The sequence below is a fragment of the Schistocerca nitens genome, chromosome 1 (genome assembly GCF_023898315.1).
Source record: "Schistocerca nitens isolate TAMUIC-IGC-003100 chromosome 1, iqSchNite1.1, whole genome shotgun sequence".
Classification (NCBI taxonomy): Eukaryota; Metazoa; Arthropoda; class Insecta; order Orthoptera; family Acrididae; genus Schistocerca; species Schistocerca nitens.
Window position 1 is genome coordinate 1,089,175,499 of NC_064614.1, and position 7,493 is coordinate 1,089,182,991.

Consider the following 7,493-nt stretch of genomic DNA (forward strand, 5'->3'; position numbering starts at 1 on the left):
AAATCAAGTCGATCAAACCAAAAAATACATGAATAACAAAAAAAAAAAAAAACTTGCCGTGTTATAAGTGTGTCTTCTACTGTTCATCGATATAATGAAGTGAACTGATAGCCCTTTTGTTACATGAAAAGACGTACCTATTACATACAACGTAATTTTTATGTAATTTACGTAACTATAAAATACTTTTTGATTACCGGTCGTGGACGCTGAATAGCCAGAACCAACTGCAAGAACAGTTTGGAACACATGTAAAACAGGCGAGCGCAGTGAACGAAACGAATAACTGGATACTGAACTAACTAGGAGCAGTCGGCAGTGGAACTGAGACAGGTGGTCATTCGAAGAACGACGAGTGCGGCCGAGGGAGACCGAGACTGAGACAGCACGCGACCGAGGCTGGAACGAGAACTGCCGAAGTGACCGCCGCGACCGAAGTGAACTAGGGAACTATGAACCGATCTTTCTTCATTCCCGGGAAGTATAAGTAGACCGCCGCGACCGAAGTGAACTATGAACCGATCGTTCCTCGTTCCCGGGAACTATAAGTAGACCGCCGCGACCGAAGTGAACTATGAACCGAGCGTTCCTTGGAATTCGTTCCTCGGTCCTTTCGTTCATCTTGGTGAAACGTTCCTTTGCACCCGTTCGTTCGCGAACTACGCATCTCTAGACAGCAGAACACCACACCATCCCTACACCGACACACTCCTTACCCGATCTCCGCACAACTTCATCCGACTCCCTTTTCAACCAACGAAACCCAATCGGATATTTATCCTTCCAGGAAATTGTAAGGCGCGGTTCTTACTGAGGCTATATAATATGCGCTACGAAAGCAGGTCTTGTAACATGATGCTTATTAGTGTGAAAATCGTGCTGCTACAGGAGCTATATGAAAAGTAACACAGTAGACAACAACAGCCTCTCATGTAGTGCACTGCTGCCAGCCTCATCGCAGATACCATATCCATATAAATATACAGTTCTGACAATATCAGCCATGACGTCCTTCTTCTGTGCAGATGCACACATATTCCCCGAACTCTTACGGGACATGGAAAGAATGTCTTCCACGACTAATGAGTGTGTTGGGGTGGGACACTACGAATGTAGTGTGTCTACATACAAGGTGAGAATGTGTGTCTTGCGGGAAGCGTGCGCGAGATAGTCCCTGCAGTCGCGCTGTCCTCTTTGCCCTCGGTGGCTCAGATGGATAGAGCGTCTGCCTTGTAAGCAGGAGATCCCGGGTTCGAGTCCCGGTCGGGGCACATATTTTCACCTGTCCCCGTTGATATATATCAACGCCTGTTAGCAGCTGCAGGTATTACTATAATTCTAACATCCAGGTATGTCAGATACTTATTCGAAACTGGAAAACGTGGTACCATGAATCGATACCACCCCACAGGTGTCAGAGTTGGCAGTGGAATTGCAAGTTTCTATCAGACATCGATAGCGATCACACGGGATCTAACGGACCCAGTGGTGCATGCCCGCTGAGCCACACATGCAGTGGCTCTAGACTATGAATTCCCTCTGCAACTGCTATATAGGATGGCCAGTGGCAGCCACACAGCCCATTCTCGCTTGGAGCCACTTCGCGATGTGACAAGTACGTAGATGGCACCTAGTGTGGCTGTGAAACCAAACTTTAATTCAGAGAGCCTCACTGTTGTTGAAATTTAGAGCTGAACTCTATTTCTTGCCACGCTCTTAGTACTGAGTCTTCATACAGTTGGAGAAATACAAGTAAAGTAAATCATCTGTTTGTTCGCTATTAACTTCTGCCCCTGTCCAGCTTTCCTATGACGACAGTTGCTGCATCACTCTGCAACCCACCTCTCCTTACAGTTGTGTTTGAAGTCACACACAACAGAAAAACGTATGGCTCTCCTTCCAGCGCTAAAAACACTTTCGATATATCAGTTACATTTAGCACGCAGCAGTGCACTAAACGTAAACCTGCATGCCGTATAGCACTTCACAAGAGTTTCCTTTCGTCTTCAGCGGTGGTGGGGTAAGAAGAGACACTGCATCAAACTGCTGAGCGCTGCCTAAGCAGGAAATGCCCTGCAGTGTGAGCCAGGGAAGCACTAGATAATGCCCACAGAGTGCGCGTTGAGTCGCAAGGACTCTTTACTGTGGTGTGTGCAGTAAGTCATCAACAACCTGTTAGGGTTGCTTTTAAGTGTTCTTAGGACTTTTGAAGACTTCCTTAGTTAGTGATCTCTGATTACCTCGATCAGCTTCCGACCGTAGATGTGAGCAAGTTCAAATATGTTCTGTTGTTGTGCTGGTGTTAGTTATTCGCGGAATATGAACAGGGACTAAAAATTTGTCACTTTTGGTGATATGTCATTGCGCTTGCATACTTTGGCTCTGAGCACTATGGGACTTAACATCTATGGTCATCAGTCCCCTAGAACTTACAACTACTTAAACCTAACTAACCTAAGGACATATCACAACACCCAGTCATCACGAGGCAGAGAAAATCCCTGACCTCGCCGGGAATCGAACCCGGGAACCCGGGCGTGGGAAGCGAGAACGCTACCGCACGACCACGAGCTGCGGACTTTTCATACTTTTCCTTGATGTTTGTTGAGCTGTGGTTAACATTGCTCTACTTGCTCTTTAAATATTTATGTGGTTTTAAATGTTGCACCGATAAACCTGGCGCCTATTAACACATCAGAGACCAAGCCCGAGCATAGCTCGTGCTACGACGTTGTGTTATAGAGACCGCGCCCGAGTATAGGTCGGACCTCCGGGCGGGAAGGAGCGCCTGGTCCCCGGCACGAATCCGTCCGGCGGATCTGTGTCGAGGTCCGGTGAACCGGCCAGCCTGTGGATGGTTTTTAGGCGGTTTTCCACCTGCCTCGGCGAATGCGGGCTGGTTCCCCTTATTCCGCCTCAGTTACACTATGTCGGCGATTGTTGCGCAAACAAGTTCTCCACGTACGCGTACACCACCATTACTCTACCACGCAAGCATAGGGGTTACACTCGTCTGGTGTGAGACGTTCCCTAGGGGGGGGGGGGGGTGTCCACCGGGGGCCGAACTGCACAATCACAATGACCCTGGATTCGGCGTGGGGCGGCACTGCAGCTGCTGCGGAGACGGACCCACCTGTCGCTCGAGAACTGGACTCGTTTTTATGAGCATAACGTACAGACGTCTCGCTACCTATCCCTTGGTACTTTCTGTTGTCAGTTTCTAGAATTATATCGAAAGAAACGTTACAGCTGCTGTCGTAAATGGATCAGCCAGTATGATGGCATTGACGTAATTTCGTGCGTGAACACTGTAGATTTCCCGAGCACGGGGTCCCGGGTTCGATTCCCGACGGGGTCAGGGATTTTCACCTGCCTCGAGATGACTGGCTGTTTGTGGTGTCCTCATCACTTCATCACCATTCACGAAAATGGCGATATTTGACTGAGCAAAGGTTGGGAATTTGTACGGGCGCTGATAACCGCACAGTTGACCGCCCTACAAACCAATCATCATCATCATCATCTCTAGATTTCGAAGTTTTCTGTAATGCTGTGACAAATAAGTCACTTTTGCAGAGTGATTAAGAAATTTTGCAAGCTCAAGAGAAATAAATTGCTCAATAACCCGCCTCGCATATTTTTCCTTGGGACGATAATTATACTTTTTGCTATCATCATTTTAAAATTTGAAACCCGTGAAAGAAATAAAGTAGATGAGGAAAGTAAATCTTGAAGCTTGGTTCTTTTTCAGTATGTATTACCCTCGGAGATACATCAATTACATATGTGCCAGTAACTCTTTAAATAATAGCGTGAATGGATCGTTTCCTAGGCCCGATAATCTACTAAGTGGCTTACCTTCAAATTGTTAAGTCTCGTTTGTTAATTATACCTTGTGGTCATTTAACTGACTACAACTCCATCGGTGTTAGTAACATTCATGAGGAGCAGATTCGATTCTCCTATAAACATGCCTTTTGAAGTAGCTTGTCTTTGGTTGCAAGTATTTCCTTAAATTGCGTGTTGGTAAACATCGTCTATTCGTTTATTTTTGACCTTATGTCTGCCAAACAACTGAGGAATACCAAAACTTGTTGGCTGTAGTGACCAGAATACATACGCTATATTTTTGTAACACCCAAGCTACCTGACACATAAACCCCTTCTGTACGCAGGATCTCAATCGCATTGTATCATTGCATAACATCTCTATTGCTAAACAGCTAAAATGGTCATTCGATCACCCGTTTGTAATTGCAGGTTGCCCACCTAACGCCTTCCCGAGACGACAAAAATCTGATTTTTGGTATCTCATGTACTCGTAATTATTGAGCCAATGTAAAACTTGAAATGGTGCCATAATCTACCCATTAAGACGTATAATCTTAAATCAACAGTTTAACACAGTAAGGCAAGTATTAAAGTTAAAAACAGTTTTATATTTTGAGGCAGCCTAAATCACGGCGTGCAAATTATCCACACTATATTCATTCAGTAATTGAGCATGAGAAAACTTAGTGATTTGCAATAAACTATATACATCAGTTCAAACATTTTCGAAACTTTTTGTCGCTGACATTCTCCTCAGAATAATGAAAGGAATAAAGTTCCTCGGCTTACTAGATTTTGCGTGAACTTTTCAGTATCAGGCATGGTGTTTTAATATTTTACATGTTTATTACTAACTCCATTCACATCACATTTCTCAGATAGTATCCACCACGCTACCTGAAAACTTTTATCATTCTACAACACATATTTCTGGAGATATGACGTCATAAGCGTCGAATGCGTGAGAAGTTGCTTACCTTCAAATGAATCGTAAAATACCTACGCTATAATCATCCAATGTTTGATAATGAGAGGACATACGCCGTCCCATAAACTTCAAACAACATTTCAATTTTTCTCGCTGATAGCCTTACAAGATAATTAAAGGAAACCATTTTATCACTGTTTCATCCATGGGAGTTTGATATTGTAACAGGCGCTTGAACATCACAACGCTACCAAGTTATCGCTACACTATGTTAGAAGCTTCGCTGATTATCATCCATCATTACACTGTCAATAGCCGACCATCCATTGAGGTTTGACTTCTAGGATGATCATTGCAAATAATTTTTACTACTTAATTTGTTAGATCTGATGTTAAAATTCCAGTTATTTCTAGTGGTTTGGCTGAACAGCAGACAGAAACACCTCTTGGCGAAGCCGGCAGCGAGGTGTTTTAATTAACAATAAGGAAACGGGGTTGAAACGGCTTTGACGATTATCGAATCTTGTTACATAACCTTCACCTTGTTAATTTCGTAACATCCTCTGAGACATAAATAGCTTTTCAATTAACGAGGCACTCTGAGGCGAGACGTTGATAATCGAAATGTTGCAGCGAAAGAGAAGTCAGGCCAATTTTAGTGTCCCGTCGCCATCGAGGGTGCAAAGGACAGTTCACTTGGTGAATTAGAAATGGTGAAAGACTTCAGTCGAGGTCTTTTTCTCTTTAACAAGTTTATTGTAGCCTTCGGCAGGCTGACAGACATAGCCTCGAAGTACAAATAGAACAACAGAATACAATAGCTAGCCGGCCGGAGTGGCCGATCGGTTGTAGGTGCGTCGGTCTGGAACCGCACGACCGCTACGGTCGCAGGTTCGAATCCTGCCTCGGGCATGGATGTGTGTGATGTCCTTAGGTTAGTTAGGTTTAATTAGTTCTAAGTCTAGGGGACTGATGAACTCAAACGTTAAGTCCCATAGTGCTCAGAGCCATTTTACAATAGCTAAGGATGAAATACGACATTCCGTTTGCCAGATTAACTGTTTCCTTTGCTGCCCTAGTAAGCCAAAGCTTCGAGTTGTAGTAACATTTGAACATTCTCAGTAAATACACTAGGTGGTTACAAATCATGGAAAGGCACTGGGATACGAGTCGTCCGTAGTTTGATGAAACTGTTGGGCCCTGTAGAAGATATGGAACATAGTTTACATGGAAGAGCACCGAGCTGCCTAGTACACAGGCGTAACTTAGTTGCAGGTAGCTCCAAAAGAGGGCGCAACCGACAAGAGCTATGTTATGCATCCACCTTACATCCCAAAAATTGTTCCCAAGTTAACATGCATCGGCCAGACGTGAATGTAGGGAGACACATGGTTCCACACAGCACGCAGCAATCAGTATTTCAAGTTCGTATTTCAACATATGACAAGTATCAGCAAGTGTTTGAAGACTCATCTTCGCCGACAAGAAGACATAAACTGGACATTATTTTCCCGCGAAGTTAGTCGTCGTTCACTAGTTGTGGGACTAGACACTATTTAAAGACAGATCAGTGTAAGTAAACTTTGATCTAGCTAGGCTTTGAAAGCAAACAAAAAAATCTTTTCACACCCAGTTTGTTTTACCAGTGTATGCTATTCACGAAATGTCCTAATTTTAGTAACTGATTCGATATAAGTCAATTTAAGAAGTAAATGTCACACCAATACAGACAACGGTGAAATTCACGAAAGAGGGTATTTCCCATTGCGCCAAGTATTACTATTCCTTCTCATTCGATTTTCGTATGTAGCGCTGGAAGAATGTCAGCTGAAATGCATCTCCGGCATTACTGAAATCTCGTATTCATGGACCCAACAGGAACGATACGTAGTCGGTTCCCTTCCAAAAGTCAAACAAACCAATGACCATTCGTGCTGCTTTTCCACATGTATTTTCAATATCCTCTGTTACTCCTGTTTGGTATGGGTCTCACACATGTAAGCAATATTCTAGAATGGATCGCACGAATATTTTGTAAGGGAAAGTCTTTGCAGACTGATTACATTTTCCTAGCATTCCACCAATGATTCAAAGTCGGCACATACGATTGAGCTTATGTGATCGTTCCATTTCACTTCCCTAATAATTGTAACACACAGGTGTTTGAGTTGGCCGATTCCAGCTGTGACACAGTGATAACAGAGTCATAGGATACTACATTTCTTTCTTTTATTAATGTTATACAGTGCACTGTAATACTCTTCTGAATAATGAAAGCAAATTGCTTGCAGTTCATTCCACCACTTTGAAATCTTACCAGAATCTAAGTAAGTATACTCCTGGAAATTGAAATAAGAACACCGTGAATTCATTGTCCCAGGAAGGGGAAACTTTATTGACACATTCCTGGGGTCAGATACATCACATGATCACACTGACAGAACCACAGGCACATAGACACAGGCAACAGAGCATGCACAATGTCGGCACTAGTACAGTGTATATCCACCTTTCGCAGCAATGCAGGCTGCTATTCTCCCATGGAGACGATCGTAGAGATGCTGGATGTAGTCCTGTGGAACGGCTTGCCATGCCATTTCCACCTGGCGCCTCAGTTGGACCAGCGTTCGTGCCGGACGTGCAGACCGCGTGAGACGACGCTTCATCCAGTCCCAAACATGCTCAATGGGGGACAGATCCGGAGATCTTGCTGGCCAGGGTAGTTGACTTACAC

At 44.1% G+C, this 7,493-nt stretch overlaps 1 non-coding gene across 1 annotated transcript; it reads left to right on the forward strand.

Annotated features, from left to right (window-relative positions):
* Window positions 1-1,196: 1,196 nt before the first annotated feature.
* Trnat-ugu (transfer RNA threonine (anticodon UGU)) lies at window positions 1,197-1,271 on the forward strand. Its single transcript has one exon. It is a non-coding gene; the product is annotated as a tRNA-Thr (tRNA).
* The last annotated feature ends 6,222 nt before the right edge of the window (window positions 1,272-7,493 follow it).